This window comes from Peromyscus maniculatus, chromosome 12 (assembly GCF_049852395.1).
Source record: "Peromyscus maniculatus bairdii isolate BWxNUB_F1_BW_parent chromosome 12, HU_Pman_BW_mat_3.1, whole genome shotgun sequence".
Lineage (NCBI taxonomy): Eukaryota > Metazoa > Chordata > Mammalia > Rodentia > Cricetidae > Peromyscus > Peromyscus maniculatus.
Genome location: NC_134863.1, coordinates 24,711,423 through 24,738,457, shown reverse-complemented (window position 1 = coordinate 24,738,457; position 27,035 = coordinate 24,711,423). Strand labels below are relative to the sequence as shown.

General features: G+C 43.5%; 1 protein-coding gene across 6 annotated transcripts in view; it reads right to left on the bottom strand.

The window, feature by feature from the left end:
- Positions 1–27,035, bottom strand: part of Znf148 (zinc finger protein 148) — a 127,875-nt gene that overhangs the window by 95,798 nt on the left and 5,042 nt on the right. The window contains exons 1-2 of one of the 6 annotated variants that reach the window (XM_042259211.2): positions 14,096–14,331; positions 13,025–13,139 (exon numbers count right to left, since the gene is read on the bottom strand). The exons of 4 other annotated variants lie outside the window; for them this stretch is intronic. The gene's annotated coding sequence lies outside the window, so the exon portion shown is untranslated. Of the gene's footprint in view, positions 1–13,024; positions 13,140–14,095; positions 14,332–27,035 lie in introns of those variants that run through there. One more of the 6 variants, XM_076548752.1, reaches the window with a different exon arrangement.

Sequence of the window (27,035 nt, the reverse complement as noted above, 5' to 3'; positions counted from 1 at the left end):
AATAAGCAGCATTCCTCCAAGGCTTCCGCTTCAGTAGGTTCCTGCCTAGACTTCCTACCCTGACTTTCCCTCAGTGATGGAGTGACCTGAGAGTTACAAGATAAAATAAACCCTTTCCTCCCAAGTTGCTTTTGGTCATGGTGTTTTATCACAGCAGAAGAAAACTAAAACATATGTCACATCAAAACAACGAACTAAAAGTCAAATCATTACTTTGAACAAATCATCTCAAGAAACATGGAAAAACTTTTAGTAAAATGTAGCACCTTTGTGTGTGAGTGCACGTGCACACATGCACACACACAAACCAGAAAGAGAACAGACTGATCAAATTGCTGCAATCAAATAAACACTGTCTATCAGAAAGCCACATAATTAATGCTAAAATAGTAAACGCTTCTCTCTAAGATCAGAAATAAGCATGTCTGCTCTTGCTACTTCTAGAAAGTGAGGTCACAGAATGTTAAGAAAATCAAGTCAAAGGCGTCAACCCTGCGAAGGGAGTGAACGGCTATAGGTGGCATGCTCTAGAGAACAGACATGCCTAGAGAACCCACTACAAAATTAGGACTAATGAACTCAACAACGCTGCGTGATGCAACAAAACCACAAGATCAGGCTGGGGAGGCAGCTCAGGCGGTAGAGTCCTTCCTTCCTTGTATGAACAAAGCCCTGGGTTTGCTCTCGCTCCACACTGGGCATAGTGGTGCATGCCTGTAATCCTTTCACTTGGGGGGAGGAGGCAAGAGAATCAAGTTTGAGATCATTCTTGGCCACCTAGTGAGCTCCAGGACAGCTTGGGATACCCAAGGCCCTATCTCAACAACAACAAACAACCCTGTTATATGCCTGTGTTGGCTAAGAATGGAGCTCAGTGGTACAGACTTGTGCAACACCATGGAACCACCAAAGCGGAGGGGAGGGGGCAAAAGAATGGCATTTATAAATCAGGCACATGCTTGGAATCCGAGTACTCAGGAGCTGAGGCAGGAGGACTCAAAAGTTCAAGGCCAGGCTGTATTAATAAATTACAGGCCAGCCTGAATTACAGTGTGAAACTACATCTCAAATGAAAAGTCACTACATACCACCAAAAGTATACAAAGCCCCTACTTACAAAGTTAACAAAACAGATACTTTAACTGAAAATTACAGAACATGACTGAAAGGAATTAAGAACGATCAATACAGGTATCTGGTATTTACAGATCAGAAACTTTAGTACTGTTAGGTGAATACTTTACCAGCTCATCTACAGATTCAAATGCAACAAACACACAAAGGCCTGCAGCGTGGGGACCCAGCACGTGCTTCTCACAGCAAGGCTCTAGCTTCAACTCCAGCAAGCCTGCCACTACCTCACCTCTTAGAGCCTTACACACAAGACCGGAAGCCATCAATCTCCTGGGGGAAGAGGGAAAGACCCAGAACACATCAACGGTTTCTTGGACATGATCCCCCAAGAGTGCAACAAAAGCAAACCCTACACGTGAAACTACATCCAATTGAAAGGATTCTCCTGAGTAAAGAAAACCATCAGGTGAAGGGTGCCCTATGGGACACAGCAAGAGATGCGCAAGCTGCATCTGATGAGAGAACAAACATCCACCCTACAGAAGAAACTCCCACAAATCAATACCTGGTTTACAAACAAACCCATCCAAACATCAGGGTTTAATCCCACAAGTCAGGAGGCAGAGGCAGGGGGATCTCTGGTCTACAGAGCTAGCTCCAGGACAGCCAAACTACACAAAGAAACTCTTTATCTTGGGTGGTGAGATGGCTCAGCAGTTAGCAGCGCTTGCTATGGCTTCCCACACCCACACTGGGCAGCTCACAAAGTCGGCGGTAACTCCAGCTCCAGGGAATCCAACTCTCTCTTCTGGCCCTCACAGGTATATGCACACACAAACACAGAAAATAAAAACAAATCCTTTTAAAATAAAACCATGAAAAGACACTTGACAACCATAATCACTAGGAAAACTTAACTTTAAAAAAAAAAAAATCACACCCAACCATTACCTCATACCTATTAGGATGGCCATGATCAAAAAGGTAAAATAAATGTTGAGAGAATAAGAAAAACTTGAAAACCTTGTGCACTGCTAACGGGAATACAAAATGATAAAGCACTATGGAAAGTTTACAGAGGCTCCTCAAAGACAAAATCCTACTCCAGTAAACCTGCCTGAGGGTATTTATCCAAAAGAACTGAAATCATTCCCAAGGAGGAACTTAGACATTGTTCACAATAACTAAAATGTGGAAACAAACCAAATGAAGGCCAACAGATAAGGAATAAGGAAAATATGTATGATATGGGCCAGTTCAGCAGGGAAAGGCACAGCCTCCAAGCCTGACAGCTTGAGTGCCATTCCTACAAGTTTTTCTGACCTCCATGCACAGGCATGCACACGTGTACACACACATAAGATAAATAATGTCATGTTAAAATATAAATAGTGTTGCATAAACATACGGTGAAATATTCAGCGCTTAAAAAGGGATATTCAACATGGACAAGCCTTGAGAACAAAATGATACATAAAATAAGCCAGCCCCAGAAGGTCAGCTCGCGTATGACTCCACCAGGAGGAATCTAAAGCAACCACGGGAGTGAGGCAGAGTGCATGCGGGCTGCCAGGGCGGAGGGCGTAAAAGGAAGAGTTGGACTGCATGGTCTAGAATTGCAGTGATTCAAAAGGGAAAAGCTTCTGGGCTCCACTTTACAGCACTGCCTCTAGTTAACTTCATGCTCTAAACAAAATCTGGAGAGCATTGATCTCATACTGTGTATTTTTAAAACCAAAAATCTTACGTTGAACTTCAAAAACACCATCAAGAAAGTGAAGACAACCCTTACACAGAGAAGTATGTACAAACCATGTCACAATATCCAGAATATACAAAGATTCTGACTTTCTGTCACCAAGAAGTATGGGAGGGATTTCTCCAAATTCCACAGCAGACACTAGCTGGGCATCTGTGCTGGCTGTCTTTTGTCAACTTGACACAAACCTAAACATATCCAGGAAAAGGGAATCTTAATTGAGAAAATGCCTCCCTAAGACTGGCCTGTATATAGGCAAGTCTATAGGGTATTGTCTTGATTAATGACTGATGTGGGAGGCTTCCCTCCTTGGCAGTTGGTCCAAGATTGTGTAAGAAAGCAGGCTGAGCATGAGGAGCAAGCCAGGGAACAGCACCCCTTGCTCCATGGCCTCTGCTTCAGTTCCTGCCTCCACAGTCCTGCCTTGAGTTCCTGCCCCGTTCCTTCATTGATAGGGTGTGACCTGAGAATTGGAAGATGAAATAAGTCCTTCCCTCCCAAGCTGTTTTCAGTCATGGTGTTACACGGACCTTAAATCAACCCAATCTGGAGATAAGCTGTTTATCTTAAAGTGTCAATGATGCACCCTCAGGTTGGTGGACTTAATGTTTATTTATGATAAGCCTGCTATAAATCAGGGTTCCCATGAACCCCATGTTGTTTGGTCCAATTAATTTGCTTGAGCTTCTCAAGGAACTCAGGAAAACACAATTATTGGCCCACTGCAAAGGATATGCCAAAGATACTGATAAACACCAGATGAGACACACATGCACAAGGACCATGGGAAGGATGGCCTTGCTTCCATGCCCTCTTAAGCACAACATGCTCCACAAGTTGAGCTATCCAGAAGCTCCCCAACTCAATTCTTTGGGGTTCAAAAGGAGGTCTCCCTGAGTAAGCATAAGTTATTATACTACTGTCCAATGATAATCTTTTCATCCTTTGTTCCTCACCTCCTTGGAACACATAAATCATACCTAGTTCTTTCCTGTGACCAGTCCCCATCCTAAAGCTAGCTAGGGGGTTACAAGCATAGCTACACTCAATAAAACTCATTAGCAATTCCAAGCATTTTAGAAGTTACATGCCAAGAAATGGATAAAGCCCAAACACACATTTCACAACACCACATCATTAAATAATACTTCACGCCCACAAAGAATGCTGTAATCAAAAAGGCTGTTACCAGCCTGGCATAGTGATACATCCCTTTCACCCCAGCACTAGGGAAGGTGGGGTAAAAATATCCTAAATTAGAAGCAAGGGCTACTTTGGAGGAGGGGGCACTCAGGTGATATTGGCAAGATGTGGGAAAATTGAAGAGTTCATACCTGCTGATGGAGATGTAAAATAGTAAAGCCACTTTGGAAAAGGCTTAAGTTCTTAACTGACTAAAGACTGAGACGGTGCAATACTCGGCAGCTCTGCTGCTAGGCAGAGACAAGAAAGCTGAAGGCAAAGGCTTACACCAAAGACAGGGACTGAAGGTGTAGCTCAGTTGGAGGGAGCCTGTCAAAAGGATCTTTTCAGCAGAGTGTGGTGGTGCACACTTTTAATCCCAGAAGGAGGTGGATCTCTATGAGTTCAAGTCCAGCGTGGACTACATCGCCAAGCCAGTCAGGGCTACATAGTGAGAATCTGTCTCAAAAAACCAAACCAACAGGCCGGGCCATGGTGCCTTTAATCCCAGCACTCAGGAGGCAGAGGCAGGCGGATCTCTGTGAGTTCCAGGACAGGCTGGGCTACAGAGTGAGTTCCAGGACAGGCTCCAAAGCTACTCAGAGAAACCCTGTCTCGAAAAAACCAAAAACAAACAAAAGGGGGAATGGGTCAGGAGGTGGCCTGGGGAACACAGCTCTGTGGTCAAAGTGCTTACAGAGTGCAGGTCCCCAGAACCACACAAATAAGCAAATGAGTGGTAAGTGGGCATAGCAGCACACATGTAATTTCAGCCTCAAAAACCGGAGACTAGAAACAGTCCTAGAGCAAGCTAGCTATGAGCTCTGGGTTTGACTAAGAGAACTTGCCTCAAATATTAAGGTGGAAGAATGATTAGGAAGATCCCAGATATCAATATGCATATATGCTCACTAACATGCAAATGTCAACATACATACAGCATACCAAAGAGAAAAATACTCTTTAAAAATATAGACACATAGATTCAAAACAGAATTATTCATAAAACCTAAAAAGTCTAAACAACCCAAATGCTGATCAGTTAATAGACAAAATGTAGTATGTTCATACAGGCTATTACTAATCCATTAAAAAGTAATGAACTATTGATACATCCTACATCATGTAAGAGTGTACTTTACAGAACATAGAAAACCATCTACTCTATGATTCCATTAAAATGTTCAAAACAGCTGGGCAGTGGTGGCACACACCTTTAATCCCAGCACTCAGTGGACAGAGGCAGGCGGATCTCTGAGTTTAAGGCCAGCCTGGTCTACAGAGCGAGTTCCAGGACAACCAGGACTATACAGAGAAACTTGTCTTGAAACAACAATGACAATAACAATAGTAACAAATAAACAAAATGTTCAAACCAAACAACTCCTAGAAGCAGAAAGATTAGTAACTGCCAGAGACTCAGTGGAAGAAAAAATAAGGGCAGTTTCTTTCTTTTTTTTTTTTTTTGTTTTTTGTTTTTTGTTTTTTGTTTTATGAGACAGGATTTCTCTGTGTAGTTTTGGTGCCTGTCCTCGAACTCACAGAGATCCGACTGGCTCTGCCTCCTGAGTGCTGGGATTAAAGGCATGTGCCATCACCACCTGGCCAGGGCAGTTTCTTTTTAAGATAGTGAAAATACTCTAAATATTTTATATGCTAAATATTCTAAAATTGATTATGGTGATCGCCGCATAGCCCTGTGAATAATAAAACTACACCACTCTTTTAAATAGATGAATTACATTGTCTGTTAGAGCTACCTCAAATCTGTTTAAGGAAAACTCAATGATGCTCACAATGTGTTTCAAAAATAACAGGGAAGGTTTAAGTAAACAGGAATCGCTGGTCACTGATTGAAAGTCTACACAATAAAGCAATGTATCCCAAGCTGAACTACAGGCTTACTGAACTCCTATCAAGCTCATGGCAAGGCAGTTTTCACAGATTTTATTGAGATTCTAGAATGTGTATGAAAGGCAAAGGCACCACAAAGCTGCAATAATCTTGCCAAGGCTAAAGTGGAGGAAGCAATCTGCCTTCTAAGTCCACACAGCTATGGCTCAGGCAAGCAGGCCCTGAAAGACCGAAGACACGGAGACCAACGAACAAATCAGAGCGCCAGAGCCGGGCTACAACACATCAAATGGTTGTGAGAAGGAGGCAGGAACAGTTCAACTGAGAAAGGATCGTCATTTTAACTAACGGTCCTGGAACAATGGGGCACCTAGAGGGCAAACAGCAACCTCTAAGCCATACAGCCACATCTCAAATTCAAAAGCAATCAGGCATTTAAATAGGAAACACAGAACTACACAATTGATAGAGGATGACGGGGGAAACCTTGGAACTGAAGCACGGGGCAGGGCTCTTGAACTTGGCACCAGAGGCATGCTATATTGCATGGAGAGAGTCACAAGTCAGAGCTTATCAAAGTGTGGACTGTGTTAAGATGAGGTCTCTAAGAATATTTTAAAAAGCAGTATCTTCTGCTTATAAACTCAAGGAAAACATTTGCAAAACACACCTAACAAAAGTCTTAAGTGGACAGGTAGTGACGCAAGCCTTTAATCCCAGCACTCGGAAGGCAGAGGCAGGAGGATCTTTGAGTTTGAGGTCAGCCTGGTCCTCAGGAGGGTTCCAGAACAGCCAAGGCTACACAGAGAAACCCTGTCTAGGGGGAGAGGGAAGGGAAAGGGGATGGGGGAGAGGGAAGGGAAAGGGGATGGGGGAGAGAACTCTCAAAACTCAACAGTAAGCAAGCAAATTATTCTGACTGAACAAAAGATATCAAAGCATTTCACCAAAAAAAAAAAAAGAGTGAGAAGAATAAAAACATGGAAAGATGTCCAAAACCATCAGCCATCAGAGAAGCACTAACACACACACACACACACACACACACACACACACAGCACACAACTCGGCGATCTCAGAACCGTCAGCCATCAGAGAAGCACTAACACACACACAGCACACAACTCGGCGATCTTACCCTTCGATATTTAAGGAAAAAAGGAAAACTTTTATTTACACAAAATCCTCACATTTCCTGTACTAATGTTCGCCAGCCCTAGGTTTACAACAGAAAACTCTGAACATCCCTCAGGCTGGAGGGACGGCTCAGCAGATAAGAGCACTGGCTCCGTACGCACAAAGACCCGAGTTCAAGTCTCCAGAACTCACATGAAAGCCAGGTGGGCCTGCAATCCCAGCACTGGGAGCGGGTGGACAAAGGCCTGCTGCCCGCCAGCCGAGCTCCAGGTTCACCAAGAGACCCTGTCTCACCGAAACAGGACAAAGAGTAGCAAGAGTCCTCCTCGGGCCTCCGCACGTCCACACATGCACATACACTGCACACAACCAGCTCATAAGGTGGAAGGTCAAACAAAGTATCAGAACTTACCACTACATACCATTCTGGAAATGGCAAAACCATAGAGCTAGGGAACAGGCTGCCAGGGGTCAGAGAGCAACGTTGTGAAGGGACTGTCACAGGGTGTGGCAAGAGGGGTGGCCTTTGTGATAACTCAAGTTTGTATCTTCATTGTAGTAGCTACATAAATTTTTTTTAAAGATTTATTTATTTATTATGTATACAGCATGTATGCCTGCAGGCCAGAAGAGGGCACCAGATCTCATTACAGATGGTTGTGAGCTACCATGTGGTTGCTGGGAATTGAACTCAGGACCTTTGGAAGAGCAGCCAGTGCTCCTAACCTCTGAGCCATCTCTCCAGCCCAGCTACATAAATTTCTACATGAGAGAAAAATGGCACAAAATTATATATTCACTATTAGTGTAGGTCTCAGAATTGTAGAAACTGTGAATTTAGTAGTCTTATTAACCATAAAGTAGCATGTCAATTTTCTGGGTTTGGTGACTTATTATAAGATGTCTGGATGAAGAAAGCACAGCATTCTTTTTTATTTATTTATTTTTTCTGGCATGAACCAAATGGCAACCATTGCTGCTTGACAAACTTCTCCAGTACTTTTTTACTTTTATCTTTAATGAATTTTTAATTCTCACTGTTAATGCCTTTCCCTTTGGGAAATTTTGTGGGGGTTTTGGTAAAGGGTGAAAATGTGTAGAATGTCTGGCTCTCTAAACAAAATAATTCTTTCGGAAAAAAAAATCCCCACCACTGTGGACCCAGGAATGAATTCCATAGTGCCCTCCTAATTACACCAAGAACAGGAACGGTTGAGGTTTACTGGACACACCTGATCCCAAGGATGAAAGGCCTACGATTCAGATCCAGAGCTGAGGCCATTAAGGGCAAGAGTTCAGTTCATAAATACAGAGAAATCCGAATGGTATGGTGTAACGAGAAAAGAGGAAGGCACCAGGCCTTCCCTTCTGGGAGCATATAAGGGAACGGGTCCGTGTAGTAAGGCCTGTAGTGAGGCAACTGTAATATAGTGCCTGTTCCCCAGAAGTCCCTTCCCTAAGGTCAGGCATTTGGATAGGGGTCTCCATTCCTTTGGGGGCTTGAGGAGTTCCTGCTTGCTAAAGCAATCATTCTTATCTCTAGCAAGAGGAACTTAGGGCCTTTCATTAACGGATGAGTGGTGCCTACTGTCAAGGTCAAAACTAGTTTCTTCCACCCCCATCTCAAGCCACACTCCAGCTCAGATGACCCTCGTCTCCCATTTAATCCTATGAGCAGCTATACAGTATATAAAGTGTAGTCTCGTTTCAATTAAATGCTGCTGGCAGCCATCCTGATTCACCCTCAGATCCATCTCCTCCTCCTTCCCCACACCACCACCACGGACTCCACACATCCTCTTTGGTACCTGAACTCCCCTGCCAAAGCAGGTCTCTAGCATTTTTCTTCACCACCCCCCCACCCCCCCTGCCCAGACAGGGTCTGGCATGAAATTGCTATGCAGACCAGGTTGCTCTCTAACTCACAGAGATATGCGTACTTCTGCCTCCTGAGTGCTGGGATACAGGTGTGGACTACCACACCCAGTTACACAGCCTTCTATACTAATTTTGCCACTTCCTGTAATTTTTCAAAATAAAGTTATCCTAAAAGTAACAGGAGCCGTGGGACCAGCAGGCTCGGCGAGTAAAGGTTCTTGGCACGTAAAAGCAAGTTTTTACTGACTTTTTTTTTTAAACGGACCCGAGAGTTTGATCCTTGGGCCCCACATGGTACTCATATAAGCTGTCCTTTGACCTCAACAGGTAAACCAGGGCACATGGGTGTGCACTCAAGCACACACACAACAAGCAAATAAACTAAACACTGAGAGGACAGGCAGATGGATCAGCAGTTAAGTGTTTGCAGCACAATCATTAAGACTGGAGTTCAGATCCCAGCACCTAGGAAACAAGCCTCAAATACCTATGAAGCCCAGCGCCAAGGGATCTGACATGCTCCTCCAGCCTCTGCTCATGTACAAGCACAGGCACCCATATATTCATGTGCACATCATTCACAAGACGCATACACACACAAGTAAACAGATGAAATCTTTAAAGGACTAACAAGAGGGTAGAAAACAGGAAAGGTAGAAGTCTAAATGAAACAAGAATGGCCAACAATTACTAACTGTAGAGTTCCTAGACTTTGCTTTCCTCTACTTAAATGTGTCTATAATAAAACACTAATAAAAATGTAAGAAAGTCATTCCATCTTCAAGCCAAAGTATTAACTGAACAGTTTCTCATTTTTTTCTTTTTCTAACATGCATTTCAACTCTGTAAAATAAGTGTGTTTCTGTACGATGATTTTTGGGCTGGCTCAGTGGGTCAAGGCTCTTACTGTAAATCTTGACAACCTTAGCTCAATCCCTAGAAAGCAGGTGAGAACTGGCTCCACCGAACTGTCGCCTGCCCTCACCTACACCACAGCACCCACACACCATGTACACTCACACAGTAATAATCTGATTTTAAATAAAGTAACACAGAATGCCTGTAGCAGGCTAAGATCAACTGATGCCTGTATCTTGTCCTTCTCTTCCTTTGTGACAGTGGGAGGTGTCGTGTTGAACGTGACGAGAACCCTGACAATTCCCCCCTACAGCACACTGATTACATAATGTGAAAATAGTTAACCTAATATCCAATTGATGTTCTACACAACTATGTTCCTGAAGATTCCAAAAAATTTTTTCTAAAATTAACCAAAGAGACCCTGCTAGAGAAGATTTACAGTAACACACCAGTCGCTATTACAGTGATCCTCATAAAACAGGAAACAAACATAGATATGCTCAAAGATGTTTTTTTTTTTTTTTTTTGGTTTTTCGAGACAGGGTTTCTCTGCGTAGCTTTGCGCCTTTCCTGGAGGTCACTTGGTAGCCCAGGCTGGCCTGGAACTCACAGAAATCCACCTGGCTCTGCCTCCCGAGTGCTGGGATTAAAGGCGTTCGCCACCACCACCCGGCTGCTCAAAGATGTTTTAATAGCTCTAGGCGCATGTTAGGAGTTTTGTCTACTAAAGGCAGCATGTCAGCATGGACCTGTAACCCCAGCTGCTCAGAAGGGCGGAGGGAGGCAGCCAGGCTTGCCTGGGCCTAGAAGCTAAGACCTGCTTTAAGTGAGAGCCAACCAAAGGAAGGAAGAGAAAAAAGAAGGGAGAGGAGGGAGGGAGGAAGGCAAGAAGACAGGGGAGAAGAGGGCACAGAGAGAGGGAGAAGTTTTTGCCTAAGTTAAAATTAACATTAAGTGATCTTGTTTTAAAATTGTGTATAGTCTTTTTAACTTTTTGAACATTTTTTAAAAGTAGCTATTAAGGAGGAGACTCGAAGATAGCTCTGGGAATAACACACGTGCTATGTAAACATGGAGACCTGAGTCTGGGTCCCCAGCACCCAGGGGCAATAGTGCACATTTGTAACCCAGTGCTGAGAAGGCAGATCCTAGAGGTCACTGCCAACCAGCGTAGCCAAATTCAATGAAAGACCTTGTCTCAAAAAATAAGGGAGGCCGGGTGGCGGTGGCGGCGGTGGTGGTGGTGGTGGTGGTGGTGGCGGCGGCGGCGGCGGCGGCGGCGATGGATCTCTGGGAATTCAAGGCCAGCCTGGGCTACAGAGCGAGATCCAGGACAGGCACCAAAGCTACACAGAGAAACCCTGTCTTAAAAAAACTTAAATAAATAAATAAATAAATAAATAAATAAATAAATAAATAAATAAATAAGGGAGAACAAGAAAGGCACCATGTGCAAATGCATGTACACACACAAAATATTAAAAGGAAATATTAAAAACTGCACAATGATTATAATTTGCTGAAAAATTCAACAAATGTATGTGCATATGAAGTAACAATAATTCAATGGATACTGAAAAAGAATACTTCTTGTCATGCAAGTGCTTAATTTTTTTAATTTGATTACTTTAATTATATCAAGGTAATATAATTACATCTTTCCCTTAGTGATGATTAAAAGTAATTTCAGGGCTGGGCAATGGTGGTGCCATTAATATGCACCCTTAATCCCAGCACTTGGGAGGCAGGGATCTCTCTGAGATGGAGGCCAGCCTGGTCTACAGAGGGAGATCCAGGACAGGCACCAAAACTACACAGAGAAACATGTCTCAGGGAAAAAAAATTAATTTCAATAAAATAAGTTAATTAAAACTAAATTATATATAAAATAACAAAAGGCAAGTTCTGAGTTCTCTATGGGACCCTGGGTAAGTCCCAATATTCCATCATCTACAAACCAAAGGAGTGACACTTATTACATTTTCAGCTCCAGCCGGGCGGTGGTGGCGCACGCCTTTAATCCCAGCACTCGGGAGGCAGAGGCAGGCAGATCTCTGAGTTGGAGTCCAGCCTGCTCTACAGAGTGAGTCCTAGGACAGCTCAGGCTACACAGAGAAATCTTGTGTTCCAATACCCTCTACCTGTGATCATGAGGACTCCTTTGGGGAAGGATCAGCCATGCATATGGTAATGACAAGTAGTTACACTATAAGTACCTTTCATAGACATACATTTAGATGGAAGGTTACTCTCAATATTAGCTCATAATTTCTCAACCATTTACTTCTTATAGAGGTTGTCATGTGCATTGTAGCATATTTAACATCTATCCACCAAAACTAGAAGAATCTCCCAGCGAGAAAAAAAAAAAACCCTGCTGATAATGCCAAAATCATTTCTGGTTTGAGATGAAACGTGAATGTTCCAAGGCCTTTTGAAGACGGGAGAGATGGTGGCTCCTTTCTCTTTGGAGACACAGGTGGAAAGAGAAGAAAGGCTAGGAGCACTTTTTAACAAAACAAAAATGCCTAATTACAACTACTAGTTCTGTATGAGGCTCAATTAAAAACATCACCCAAGCATAGTGGCGCATACTTTTAGTTCCAGCACTGGAGAGGCAGAGGCAGGCAGATCTCTGAGTTGGAGGCCAGCCTGCTCTACAGAGTGAGTCCTAGGACAGCCAGGGCTACACAGAGAAACCCTGTCTCGAAAAACTAAAAAAGACCATTAACCAAATACTAGTATATGGCCAATGTGAAAATGAGAATAACAGCATACAAACTGTGGGAGAGACCTGAGTTTCACAGTCAAAAGCAGTTACCCCTCTACCAAAGGGTCCAGGTTTAATTCCCAGCACCCACATGGCAGCTCACAACTGGTGTCACTCCAGTTCCACAGGCTCTGACACCCTTGTCTCTGGCCTCTGGGGACACTGCACACATGTGGTGCACATACATGCATTCAAGCAGAACATCCACGCACATTAAAATTTAACAAAAATCTTTTAATTATTCTTAAAAGCTGTGAGAGACAGTCATAAATATTTCTATTTGTACCTTGTTAAGCATCCTCAATAAAGAGGTTCAAAGGCTTTTTGTTTTTGTTTGGTTTTTCGAGACAGGGTTTCTCTGTAGCTTTGGAGTTGTCCAGGAACTGGCTCTGTAGACCAGGCTGGCCTCGAACTCAGAGATCTGCCTGCCTCTGCCTCCCAAGTGCCTGGCCAAAAGCTTTATTTTCATTTTTATTGCGAGACAGTCTGGCTATGTAGCCCAAACTCACCTGGAAGTAGTAATCCTCCTGCCTCAAGCCTCACAGGCCTGTGCTATGGCCAGACCAGGTTTTCAACTGAAAAGACTGGTAAACAAGTCCTCTTCTCCCTGGCGTTCTGAAAAAGCTAAGCATTCGAATTACTTGTAACCACTGAGAATATCCACATGAAAAACACAGCCACCCAGTTAAATGCCACAAGCATCTATATCGATCCATTTAATCAAATGCAATGCAGCACAAATCCCATAAAAGGAATCACACTGAGGAATATTCTCAAGGCCTTTATGTTTTTAAAGGCCAAAGAAACCCCATGCAAATAAATTACACTTAAGGTTACACATTTCAACAATAAATTAAAACATTGCCACATTCATTTCCTTAGCTTTCCAATGCTTACTACAAAACCAACTCAGCCACATTTCACTCCAAACAGATAAATAGCCAGTTTCATTAGTCTATTCTTGGATAGGTCACCAGACTGGGAATAAGAGACCCAGAGTCTATTCCCAGCTGCAAAACACACTGGTAATCTCAACAAAGTACTCCCTCAGATTGAAGTTCTACACTCAGACCATGCTGATAATACTATCCAGAAACGGCAGAAAAACCCAGGACTGCCTTGGACACCTAAAAAACAATTGCAAACATATTTTTAGATGTATTAGCTCTAAAATTCTGTTTAACTTATTTATGGTAACATTCAACACATTTGAAATTTCAAAAACGTGGTACTTTTATCATTGCTCTCCACAAATTTAGTAAGTCTTTCTCAAAGTTATATATGAGAAACTGAACAAGTCATAATTATTAGATATAAAAAAGGCAAATGCAAGCGGGAGGGGAAGGCTTTCAGTTTGCATTTCCTAACTTTGGTCTGCTACACAAGCAGCCATTCTGTGACTGTAAAAAGTACTTCGCAGTTTGGAGAGCAAAAGTTTACCCCACTGCCTAATCCTGGAAAGGCCTCTAGAGCGTCCTCACCACTAACCATGCAGGTTTTACTAGCACGGCCAACATAAGGACTGCGGCACACACAGAGTTTTAAACAAAGTTGTCTAGTAGACCAAGTTCCAGCCTGACCTTCTTCTCACAAACCATAAAGCTGTAAACACGGTGCGGCCAGCAGGAGTAGCAGCAGCAGCAGCCCCTGGCCCGGCAGCACCACCCCAGCACAGACACTGCACCGAGGTACCCTGGCAGAGCGGCCCAGCGCCGCCGATCCGATCCGGAAGCAGCGCCGAGAGGCCTCGGGGCGCACGCGCTCCACACAAAGGCTCCTCCTCCCGGCTCACTTGGCTCCCTTGACCGCGCCAAGGGGCCTTGGCCGCAAGCGCGTAGATCCCGCGGGCCCGCGGCTCGCCTCCGCCTCCTCCCCGTGCCTCCGCTCCCTGCGGCCAGGCTCCCTGGGTCGTCTAGAGCTCCAAAACCCCAGGGGCCTTGAGGACTCCTATTCCCGGGTGTCTAAAATGCAAAGTGAGGCTTCTGGAGTCTTGGTGAAAGCCTGCATCCCCACAAACGGCAGCCGACTGCCGTCCAGTTACTAGGCACATGGAGGCACACGGCCTCCAGGAGGAAACCCTCCTCTGACTACTTCTCCATCCCTGACTTTACTCAGTCTTCCCTCCCTCTGGCTTTACACAGGAACTGTATTTTTCCTTAAGGAATTTCTCTCTAGCCCATCTTTCCACTCACTCTTGAATCTACCCAACAAGTTTCCTAAGTCTCTTCCAGGACACTCCCACTTTGCTAGTCAAAATCTCACCAAATTTAACTTATAATTTGTACCAGCTCCTACCAAATAACTCATAAAACTGCCTCCTCGGTCACTCATTTCTCTGGTCTGTTCTCTCATTCTCTCAAAGCTAATAATTCATATTCTGTGAAACTACTGCAGAAAGGAGTCACTTGAAACAACCAACTTCCTAGGTCTGCCCACCTCCATGTTTTTCCCTTTGCCAGCACTAGGGAGAGAACTGAACCTAGGGCAGAACTCGAGACAAGCACTCCACCACTGAGCTGTATCTCCAACCACTTTAGCTCCAATCCAGCCTTCAACAACTTATCATCCACCCTTAAAATGTTTACAAACGTTCTCTAAAAAGTCAATGGAACCCCTCATCCCCCAGACCCGCAACAAAGCGGAGAAGTGGTTCCACAAAGTGTCCGTGCAGCACACATACACTAAAGGCACTTTCTATAGAATCAAACCCTGGATAGTACAAAGGAAAAGTGACAGACAGTAAAACTGACAAAAATCGGTGAGTGCCATTACAGAGCTGGACAGGCCACGTTTGGGAGCAGAGATGCAGGCAAAGCAAAGAGGCCAGGGCTGGGTCTTAAACACCGTCAGGGATGGCGAGCACATGGAAGTTCTTTTTAGGTGGCAAAGTTTCCATTTAAACTGTATTTTGTCTTGGAGATTAGCAAGTCAATGCCTTTAGAGATGTTCAATAGATAAGTAAGACTAGAATATACATGTACGAAATTGTCACTAAAGAAAACTAGAAATAACCCAAGAAAACATATTTAGAATTGTGTGGAGGAGGCGTCTATACATCGGTAATTAATGGGAGGAAAAGCTACCTCCTAAAACTAAGAAAGTGTATGACATAAGTGAGGTATGAAAGCACAGTCTCAGCCCCTGGGGGCCGGGGGGGAGTCGGAGACAGAAGGGTGGCAGTTTCGGGCCAGCCTAGGGAAAGCAAAGAAAACACGCAGGAGACTGACAGTGAGCTAAAAGACTTGACACACGAAGGGGGCTTTTACAAATTCTGTCTACCCGTTCCTTCGAGTCTGTCCTTCATATACCATATACAGGGTGTTTCCTAGGCAGCCTGTCTTCTCCACATTTGCTCTGCAAGATGCTCTTCCTTCCCTCCTATTCATTTCCAGTCTATCTGACCTGCTCCTACCAACTTATGGCAATGCTGGTATGCTGGCAGGGGACGTGGCTCAGTTGCTAGAGGGCATCACTAGCATGTACCAAACTCTGGATTTGACCCAAGTAGCACATAAAACCAGGTATGGTACACAAACCTATAATCTAGCACTTGGAAGGGAGAGATAGGAGAATCAAAAATTCAAGATCATCCTCTCTCAAAGAAGAAAAAAAGGGGAGGGGTACTTGTCCATACTCTACAGTCAACAAATACAAGCCTTACGTCTCATCTTTCATATACGTCTACTCATTTTATGCTCTTTCTAATGCACATCTCTCTCAGCTAAATTTATCTGTGTATTACATATAAAGGGCGATGACTCTACAAATGTTATTTTGTACAGAAAGTAAAGAACTGCTGACTACTAACAAGTCTATCTATTTCTCTCAATCCCATACCTCAAAAACAAACTGGGATTTTTGTCACCCCCCGAGCAGACTGCTGTGACCACTTCCTCTTCTCTCACACTTGCTCTTTCCTCCCTAACTGCTTCTCTCCTGTCTAGAGTCCCTTTCTCCCACTCCTCTGGTGGGATCTCTTTCCGCTTCTCCTGTTGCTACGCTATCACTTGCTGGGTAGTCCCACTCTGCACTTCTCCCATCCCTTCTGCACCTCCACCAACCTCTGAAATACGTTCCTGTCCTCCCCCAATGACTTTGTTTAAATTAACCACTCTTCTCAGTGATCAACGATATGCTCAAACACTTGCCTCAGCACCTTCCTCACTTCAGCTATCCACACACACACACACACACTGAAAATCAACCCGCCAACTCGGCGTGCTTCATAGCCTCTGAGACTTGTTAGCCACCACCATACAGAGTCTAGTTAGACATGTCATCTTTTTTTTTTTTTTTTTTTTTTTTTTTTTTTTTTTTTTGGTTTTTCGAGACAGGGTTTCTCTGTGTAGCTTTGCGCCTTTCCTGGAGCTCACTTGGTAGCCCAGGCTGGCCTCGAACTCACAGAGATCCGCCTGGCTCTGCCTCCCGAGTGCTGGGATTAAAGGCGTGCGCCACCAACGCCCGGCGACATGTCATCTTTTTGACGGAGCCTCGCTATGGAGCTCGGGCTGGCTTCGAAGTCTTCCTGCCTCCGTTTACTGAGTGCTGGAATTACAAGCATGCATCACCGTACCTTGCTTTACAGCTGCTTTTTCCTGGCATTCAGTTTCACTATCAACCCCTTCAGTACTGCCCTCCTCAGAATGTCACTGTTCTACAATACCCACTCGGCAGCTCCTCAGTGAGTCTATCCTCACCTGTTTTCTCCACTCACACACTATGTATTAAAAATACCAGGAGAGGGCTGGAGAGATGGCTCTGTGGTTAAGAGCACCAACTGCTTTTCCAGAGGACCTGGGTTCAATTCCTAGCACTCACATGGCAGCTCACAATTGTCTGTAACACCAGTTCCAGATCTGACACCCTCATACAGCCATACATGAAGGCAAAACACTAATGTTCATAATATATATATATATAAAAGGAGACAGCCCCATGGTGGCAGTGGTAGCACACACTTTTAATCCCAACACTAGGGAGGCAGAGGCCGATGGATCTCTGTGAGCTCAGGGCCAGTGTGGTCTACAAAGCAAGTTCCAGGACAGCCAGGACTGTTACAGAGAGAAACCCTGTCTCGACAAAAATCAGCAGAAACACATTAAATCTTCCACAATTTATTCTAAGTATAACTATCCTATCAACTAATCTACATTTCCATACTGAAATGCTTAATCCTATTCAAATACTCAAGTCCTTCCATGAAATTCTCAGATCATACCTTTGGTACCTATAATCCTCTTTACAGCTTCTAAAATGTGGTACCTCCATCCATCTGCTACTTCTTGCCTCCAGTTTCGGAATAACATATCCATCCTTGTTAAAGTAAACTCAATCCAGTCCCTACGTCCATTACTTCCACACTCTCCTAGCTCACTGAGTACACCTCCATGCATTCTGGTGACTGGCTTTCTTGAAGACCACAACAGAAAACGAAAGTTCCATGTACCAAGTCCTTATCTCTTTGGCAGAGACACATAAGACCTTGGTTTGCACACTGCATTCTTACACTAGATTCATGGTTCACAATTCTGCACTGGCCTTGGCTTATGTCAAGACCACTCCTCTTAACCCAAATTGTAGGTATTTTCTCTATTTGAGACAGGGTTTCTCTGTGTAGTTCTGGCTGTCCTGGAACTCACTTTGTAGACCAGTCTGGCCTTGAACTCAGAGAGATCCTCCTGCTTCTGCCTCCCAAGAGCTGGGATTAAAGGCGTGCGCCACCATGCCCAGCTCAGTACTCTCCCTCTTAATACTGCCTCAACCTTTTCTTCCTTTTTCATATGGAGATCTTCCACAGTTCCCCAAAAATAACCTTTCAGTCATCACCCTCTGCTACAATCTATTATTCCTAAGGAAACTGAACATACATTGATTTCTTTTTTATTTTTTTATTATTATTATCTTTTTTTCAAGACAGGGTTTCTGTGTGTTGCTTTGCGCCTTTCCCTGGAACTCGCTTTGGAGACCAGACTGGCCTCGAACTCAGAGATCCGCCTGCCTCTGCCTCCCAAGTACTGGGATTAAAGGCATGCGCCATCACCGCCCGGCTCTTTTTTATTTTACTTACTTATAAAGCCAGGTATAATGGCACACATCTTTAAAGTCAGAACTCAGGACACAAGAGACAGGTGGATCTCTGTGAGTCTGAGGCCAGCCTGGTCTACAGAGCAAGTTCCAGGACAACCAGGGCTATGTAGGGGAACTGCCTGAAAAGGAAAAGAAAAAAGACAATAAATAAATAAATACATTTATTTCTGTGTATGGGTGTTTTGTCTTGGTGTCTATCTGTGCACCACATGCAAGCAACAGACACAAAGAAAGGGTGACTGATCCCCGAGGACTGGAGTAAAAGCTGCTTGTGACCACCATGCAGGTGCTTGGACTTGAATCTGGCTCCTTTGGAACAGCAGCCAAGGCTGCTTAGCCATCTCTCCAACCCCATATACCGAGTTTTTAACCCAACCCTTCTACTACTGCTTCAATTAACACTTAGAGTGTCAGCCCAAATTATTTCCTGGCCACCAGTGAGTGCCCTACCAAATACAGGAGTAGTGTCAGTAACCAACCTCACACGTGATCGGAAGTCTCTGCTGGACCTCTTGGCTCTACACCCAGTACTTTAACTCTTGCTAGACAGCCTACCCTCTATACTTCTCTTTAGTTTGTTGTGGTTTTGTCTTAAACCCAAATCTCCTTATGTAGCCCAAGCTGGCATCAGAGTCACTGCACTCTTCCTACTTCAGCCACTCCAGTGCTGGGACTAAGGTGTGATCCCGACACCTGGCCCAACGTCTTCACACACTGAACCAGTACAGCATAACCAAATGATCTCTTAGCAGGATCACAGTCCTCAGTCACCTTTATTCAACTACCATTGCCGCCAACTTCCATCCTCAATACTTCTTCACTTTGCCACAGCCTTATACATGTCTTCCAGTTATGTCTCCATCACACAAGGAAAAGATCTTAAGACTCCATTCTTAAACCCTCTTCTCACTTCTCCACTCAAAACTCATCAGTTAAAACAAAACTTCATCAATGATTCCCCACTATATCTTAAGTCAAGTTACAGCTCCTACGAGTTCTCCAAATTACAGACTATTCAACTGTCCGACAACTGTAGAATGGGTAAATACACTGTTGAACAGTAATATAGAAGACACCTAAGGAGGGATAAAAAATAAACTACTGCTATATGCAACAGAAATAATTTTAAGCAAAAGAAAACAGACACAGAGGTGATATTGCATTTATATGAAGTTCAAAGTCACAGAGAATGACAGAGATTAGAATCATTACTGCAGTTTGGAGGAGACCTCTTCCAACTTGGAGGCGACACACAAGGAGCTTATGGGGATGTAAGAAATGTTAGAAACCTCCTATATATTAAGCTAGGAGGTAGCTGTGTAAATGGATACGTAAATAAGTAAGCTGCAAAACATATTATGCTATGCCTTTAGGATTAGAGTACCTTATTGGGCATATTTCAATAAATGCTTTAAATCATTCTGGTCCAGATTTTGGGCTATTCCTCTACTATTTTCTAGCTTTATTTCTCTCCATTCCTCAACATGAACCTTAATTACCACCGATTTAAACCACCAGCCCCTCAACACACCCAGAATTGTCTTGTCTACTGCCCTCATCATCTTGCCTATACAGCCCTACCCGTCCTTCAAGTTCTAAGTACACACCAATTCCTCCACAAAGCCTGATCAAAGCTGTCATATAATTTGTGTCATAGACGGATGCATATATTTCATCCCTAGATAAATGCCTCAGGAAAATGGATTGTACATTCATAAACAGATATATCCTTTTGTTGCCTACCATAAAACCTTGTACAGTAAGTATCCAAAGATTCTTGAGTAAACTCTGTTAGTCCATCAAAAAATATCCTGTAATCTAACCCCTCCTTCTCATATCCTACTCATTGCTATTTCTACTCACAATCCATCCCAGTTTGCAAATTTAATCATACAAAATGTTTAAGTCCTTACTACATGAAAGAAACTGTCTAATGCACCCACTGTGCTACCCAAAAATACAATCCAATTTCAGCGGCTGCCATTTGAATTTTCCTAGTCACGCAGTCTCTCCGCTACAATAACGCTATCCCATCCTCATCCCTAATCCTACTGCTACCTAACTCAAGCCCTTCGGGGCTTCATTATGAGCTCCTAACTGGTCTTCTCATCTCCTATCTTATTGGGTTCCCACACTGCCCCAGCACTGTAGGGTACTGTCAGATTGAATAAATAAGCCTAGGGTCATAACTCGGTGGTAGAGCATTTGCCTAGCATGTGCAAAGCCCCAGTTTCAATCCTTAGCACTAAGGGAAAGAAAGTCTAATAAATAGTTCTTGACTTAAATTCTCTACTCAAAATTCCATAGCTATACATTTATGATATATGCTAACATACCTCAATGCTATGTTAACATATTTTAATCATCAAAGCCCCATAACAACCTTATCAGAAAGGTACGATTATCAATTTCTTGGTAAGAAAGCAGAGGTTCAGGAAAGGAAGTAAGTCTCTACAACAGTGGTTTCTCAACCTTGCTGATGCTGTGACCCTTTAATACAGTTCCTCCTGTTGTGGTGGAAGTATACAATTATTTTGCTGCTATTTCATAACTGTAATTTTGCTGCTGTTATGAATTGTAATGTAAATATCTGATATGCGACCCAAAGGGTTGCAGCCCCACAGGTTGAGAATCATTGAGAATTATTCTACAATTATAGAATGTGAGATACAAAGGCCCAGACAAAAACCCAGCTTTGATTTGCTTACAAAGCACAACACTAACACACCAAATACAAACTATTTACTCAGCTCTCAGATCTCTCATACTCTACCCAACCCAAACTAACTCTACCTACTTTAAAACGTGATATGCCCAACTCATGGACTGACCCCTCTGCTCTTCTCACTACAGGTTGTGATTATTTAGAAACTCATGAAACCCACTTCATGGGTGATAATTAGGCTCCTACCCCAAACCCCCTAAGCCAGTTTTGCTTTTTTGGGGGTGCTGGGGAGTGGGGGGTATTTTTCCTTTTAGATACTATCTAGAGTGGCACAAGTCTTTCATCACAGCACTCAAGAAGCAGAGGCAGGTGGATCTAAGAATTCAAGGCCTGGTCTACATAGTGAGCCAAGGCTATACATAATGAGACCCTGTCTTTAAAAAAAAAAGGGGGGGGCGGTGCTAGAGGGATAGCCCAGAAGAACACTGGCTGCTCTTCCAGATGACCTGGGTGTAATCTCCAGCACCCACAAGGCAGCTCCCAACTATCTGTAACTCCAATCCCAAGGGATCCAATGCCCTCTTCTGATCTCCAGGGGCACTGCATACACGTGGGTGCAGACATACATGCAGGCAAAGCATCCATACACACAAAATAATATAACTTTTTTAAAGAATACATATTATTCGAGAACATCCAACTTGGTAAAGATGGTTTTGGTTATGTTGGAAAGTTTTTGTTTTACATATACACATATTCATATACACATATATTAACTGAGATGTGCCTTGTATTTCTTACTGTGGGTCATCATTTAAATATTATAGCATTCCCCATAGACCTTAGCTGTCTCATCTCCAAGCTCTCAGACTAAAATGTTCTTTTAAATTATTTTATGTATTTATATCTTTTTTTTTCCTTTTTTTCGAGACAAGGTCTCACTATGTAGCCTAGACTGACTTTGAACTACCTATGTAGGCCAAATTGGCCTGGAAAGCTGGATCCTCCTGTCCCTGCCTCTGCCTTTGGGTGCTGGAATTACAGACCTGTACCAATACACCAGGCTTTAAAATCCCACTTCTGTGGCACAGCAATGCTGCCCCAAGTTCATCCCTAGTCAAGCACATTCTTACAACTTCAGTAACAGCGGGTATTTTCTTATGGCACAATTTGCTCTTTATGGTACACTTGTAATCACTGTGTATTTGTGCTCAGGTCTAGCTCCCCCAGAATATAATTCCCAAAGAGTTCACTCCTGACAGAATCTAACAGTGCTTTCATATATGAGGTACCTAATCATTCTTCCATTTTCTAAACTCCTTATCTATAAATTATGTAAATAATCTCTGGTATATTCCAAGCTTTCTGTTAACTCTCATGCTTCAAGTAGTCTTACCATCCTCCTCCTCGAGCAACCCTCTTTCCCTGTCTCCCACCTTCCCCTGCTTCTCACTAGACATGACTTATCTTCACCATTCCCTTCTTGTAGAAACACTGATTCTCTTCCACATTAGCTCTAGTTCCCCATCATCTAAACCAATCGATTTCCCTTTTGGAGGCAGGGGTGGGCGGTGGGTAAGTCTAGAGTTCCCCATCATCTAAACCAATTGATTCCCCTTCTGGAGGCAGGGGTGGGCGGTGGGTAAGTCCAGAGTTCCCCATCATCTAAACCAATTGATTCCCCTTCTGGAGGCAGGGGTGTGCGGTGGGTAAGTCCAGAGTTCCCCATCATCTAAACCAATCGCTTCCCCTTCTGGAAGCGGGGTGGGCGGTGGGTCCAGCATCTCCCTCTGTATCCTAGCTGGCCTGGAGCCTGCTATGCAGACAAGGCTGCCCCTCAACCAGCAGCAATCCTCCCGCTTCTGTGGCGCTAGGATTACAGGCACGAGCCACCAGTCATATTGAACAATTTTATAGTTAATGTATTTTTCTTCAACCATATCTCCTCAAATTATGTTCACTCCTTTCTAGTGCGCCCATTTTTATCATTGTTTGTATAAAAAGGCAAATTATAAATAAATAAAACTAAACAGAAAACGGAGAATTCGGCTCTCCTGAACTAGTTTCGGGTCACTTATTTATTCCACAGGCATGTGTGTGTCCACTGCACACACGCTTTCAGTCCTATCAGTCCATCTGCAATTCTGACAGCAGCTCTAAGGAAAGTGTGCAGGAAAATGCCAGACTCGTGTTCTTCACTCACTAACCGAGGAATCTGCAAGGTAGGCTCAGAAAATAAACTAAAAGTTGCACTACATAAAGATGGGAAAGACCCCAAAATTGTTGCAGGGGGCTCAAAAATATACCCAACTAATTCAAAAAGAAACAGACCAGCAGGAACAGTTAAGAGGAAACAGGAAGAAAGCATTCAAACAGATCCAGACGGTAGGCTCACTCTAGCTGTCCAAGAAACCTGGAGCCCTTGGGTTCCACTCTGAAACTCCTTAGGACAACAGTTCTCAACCTTCCTGATGCTGAGACCCTTTAATATGGCTCCTCGTGTTGCGGTGACTCCCAACCATAAAATCATTTCAATGCTACTTCATAACTGTCATTTTGCTACTGTGGTTCCAAAAGGGTCACAACCCACAGGTTGAGAACCACCACCTTAGGGAGTCCCACAAACATCTACAGCATCATCTTATTCTTTCCCAGTACTATTAACTATTAATATTCCCAATAATCTGAACTCCGATGCTATTGACAGTCTTCAAAACTCCGATGTCTAGCCAGGTGTGGTGGTGTACATCTTTAATCCCAATACTTAGGAGGCAGAAGTAGGAGGATCTCTGTGAATTCAAGGCCATCCTGGTCTATATAGAGTTCCAGAACAGCCAGGGCTACACAGTGAGACCCTGACTCAAAATGTGCATGTGTATACATGTGTGTACACACACATACACACACACACACACACACACACACACACCTATCCCTTATTTTTTATTCACGCATTCCACCCATCTAATTTTGCTCAACTAACACTTACAAGTGTCTAACTGTAGTCACTGCTGTCCAAAATACTCCCAACTGCTTTTTTTGAGAGTATTTTCTAAAGCCAATTAAGTCAACCAAGAAAATCATTCCTGTGTCTTTGAGCAACTGAATTAATTATAAGTAAAACTATTTTCTATGTTCTCTATTTGACACTGATTGGTCTTTATCACTTCTAAAAATCAAAACTTGTGGAGTAAAAAGACTAGTCAGGGGCCAGTAAGATGGCCCACCAAGTGATGACACTTGCCACTAAGCCTGACAACCTGAGGTGGATCTCTGGGATCCACTCAATGGAAGAAGAAAACAGACTCTCACAAGTTGTCTTCTGACCGCCACATGCACAAAATAAACAAACAAAAAATATGGTTTTAAAGACTTGTCAACAATGAGGGTCCTCAAAATATTACACTTTGTACTGCTTTTAAATGTGCCACCCTGAAAGAATTACGTATTCAAAAAGACCACATCTCAAGTATACTTTAAAAACCTCCCGAACAGTGTGCAATAGACACTCAGTAACAGTTGTACAAAGTGGCTACAGGTTGAAAGGTAATTCAGAGAAGGTGTCCACAAAGGGTCTCAACACTACTATGAAACATTAAAATTCGCATCTGGCAATATTTATATTTCAAAAGATCTGTTTCAGTCTAGTGAGATGCTCAGCAGGTAAAGGCACCTGCTGCCAAGGCTGACGACCAGAGTTTATCCCTGGGACCTACAGGGTTGGAGAGAACTGACTCCTGCAAGTTGTCCTGTGACTTCCACATGCACTGTGGTATGTGTGCTCACACACATGTACACATGGAAATAAATAATTTTAAAAAATAAATCAATTTCCTAAAATCTTAGTGAATTATTCCACAATTGCTATTCTCACCTAATGGGGTGGGGGGTGAGGGAGACCTCATCTATTTTTTTCTCAAAATGAATTAAATCAGATTGTTTGGGGCTTGGGTAAAGACGGACACAGTCTCACACTATAGTTATGGCTAACCCAGAACTCAAAATCTTCCTGCCTCACCCTCTACCTCTCAATTACAGACTTTGGTCATCATGCCTGTAAATCTTTTTTTTTTTTTGGGGGGGGGGGGTGCATATGTATGCGGGTGTGTATGTGTGGTGTATACAGGTATGTGTGTAAACAGGTATGTACTGGAAGGCCAGTGTCCTGCTCTCTGCCTTCTTCCCTTGAGACAAGGTCTCTCAATGAAGCTGAACTACTTAGCTGTTCTGTCTCTGCCCACCCCCAAACCCCACCCTCCATCCTACACACAGTGCTGGGGTTGGTTCCAGGCATGGGTGCAACCACTCTAGCTTTTTCTGGGCCCTGGGGATTGAAACGTGGATCCTCAAACCTCACACAGCAAGGGTTCTTATCCTCTGAGACATCTCCCTAGCCCTTAAATCAAGATTCTTAAAACAGAGAGTTAAGAAAATGCAAACTAAAACCAGCACCCTTCTCCAGGCAGCTCATAGAAGCAGCCCTTTGATCTTAACCCTTCACTGCTTACACCAGATGAGAGCTCCAATCTCATCCATTCCATCTTCTTCCATGAGCGTAGACACCTCTTTTGTCCTCCATGCTCTCAAACTCACGTTCAGACACACACCTGTGTTGGTTTGTTCACTGAGACAAGGTACTGTTTTGTAGTCCTGGCTGGCCTGGAACTCCCTATATGGGAACAGGATGGCCTGAAACTCCCAGAGATCCTCCTGCCTCTGCCTCCCGAGTGCTATGACTAAAGGTGTGCACCGAACACTCAGCTATATGCTTTTGTCTATAACACTCACAGAGTCAGTCATTTCATGAAGCGTCATTATCATTACTAACGCAACACTACCTTCTAGCAAGCATTCAACAAGTATTTACTGAAAACCAAACTGTTAGCAGGCAGTGGTGGCACACGCCTTTAATACCAGCTCTCGGGAGGCAGAGGCAGGTGGATCTCTGTCAGTTCAAGGCCAGCCTGGTCTACAGAGTGAGTTCCAGGACAACCAGGCTACACAGAGAAACCCTGCCTCAAATAACAAACAGAGAAAAACAAAAAAAACCAACTGCTCAGTTTCCCCAAAGATAAAGTCTCAGTTCTAGAACAGGTTACAATCTAGTTAGCATTTTCAAAGAGAAGAAAAGGGAGAGAATTAATATAAATGAATACGAAAAGGGGATAAAGCTAGCTCAGTGGCAGAGTCCTTGCCTAAAATGCAAAAAGACCCTAGATGTAATCTGCAATACCAAAAAGAAAAAAATTTTTAAGAGAATACTGCACATAAGATATTCAGTCTTCACACCTACATGTGAAAGAAATCTTGACATTATTAAGAGTAAGAGGCTTCCAAGTTTACTTAAATAAGATTTCCTAAAAGAACAGTATCTTACTCCCCACATCTATCATGCTGAACTTAACTCCATATACAAATTCTGAAAACATTTTTATTACTTATTATTTATTATGTGTGTACACATGCACACACATGTCACTTGCATGTAGAGGTCAGTGGACAATGTGCAGGAGTCAGCTCTCTCCTTCTACCACATAGGTCCAGGGAATTGAACTCAGGTCATCACACTTGGCAGCAAGCTGAGCCATCTCACCAGCCCTGATGATTTGTCCACCATATGTCCCCACCAATCCATTATTTAATAAAAACACAGGGGTTAGAGCAAAGGGCCAGGGAAATGGCTGAGTGGGGAAAGGTGTCTGCTGCAAAGCCTGCGGACCTGAGTTTAATCCCACAGGCCCACAAGGTAGAACTGACTCACTCAAATT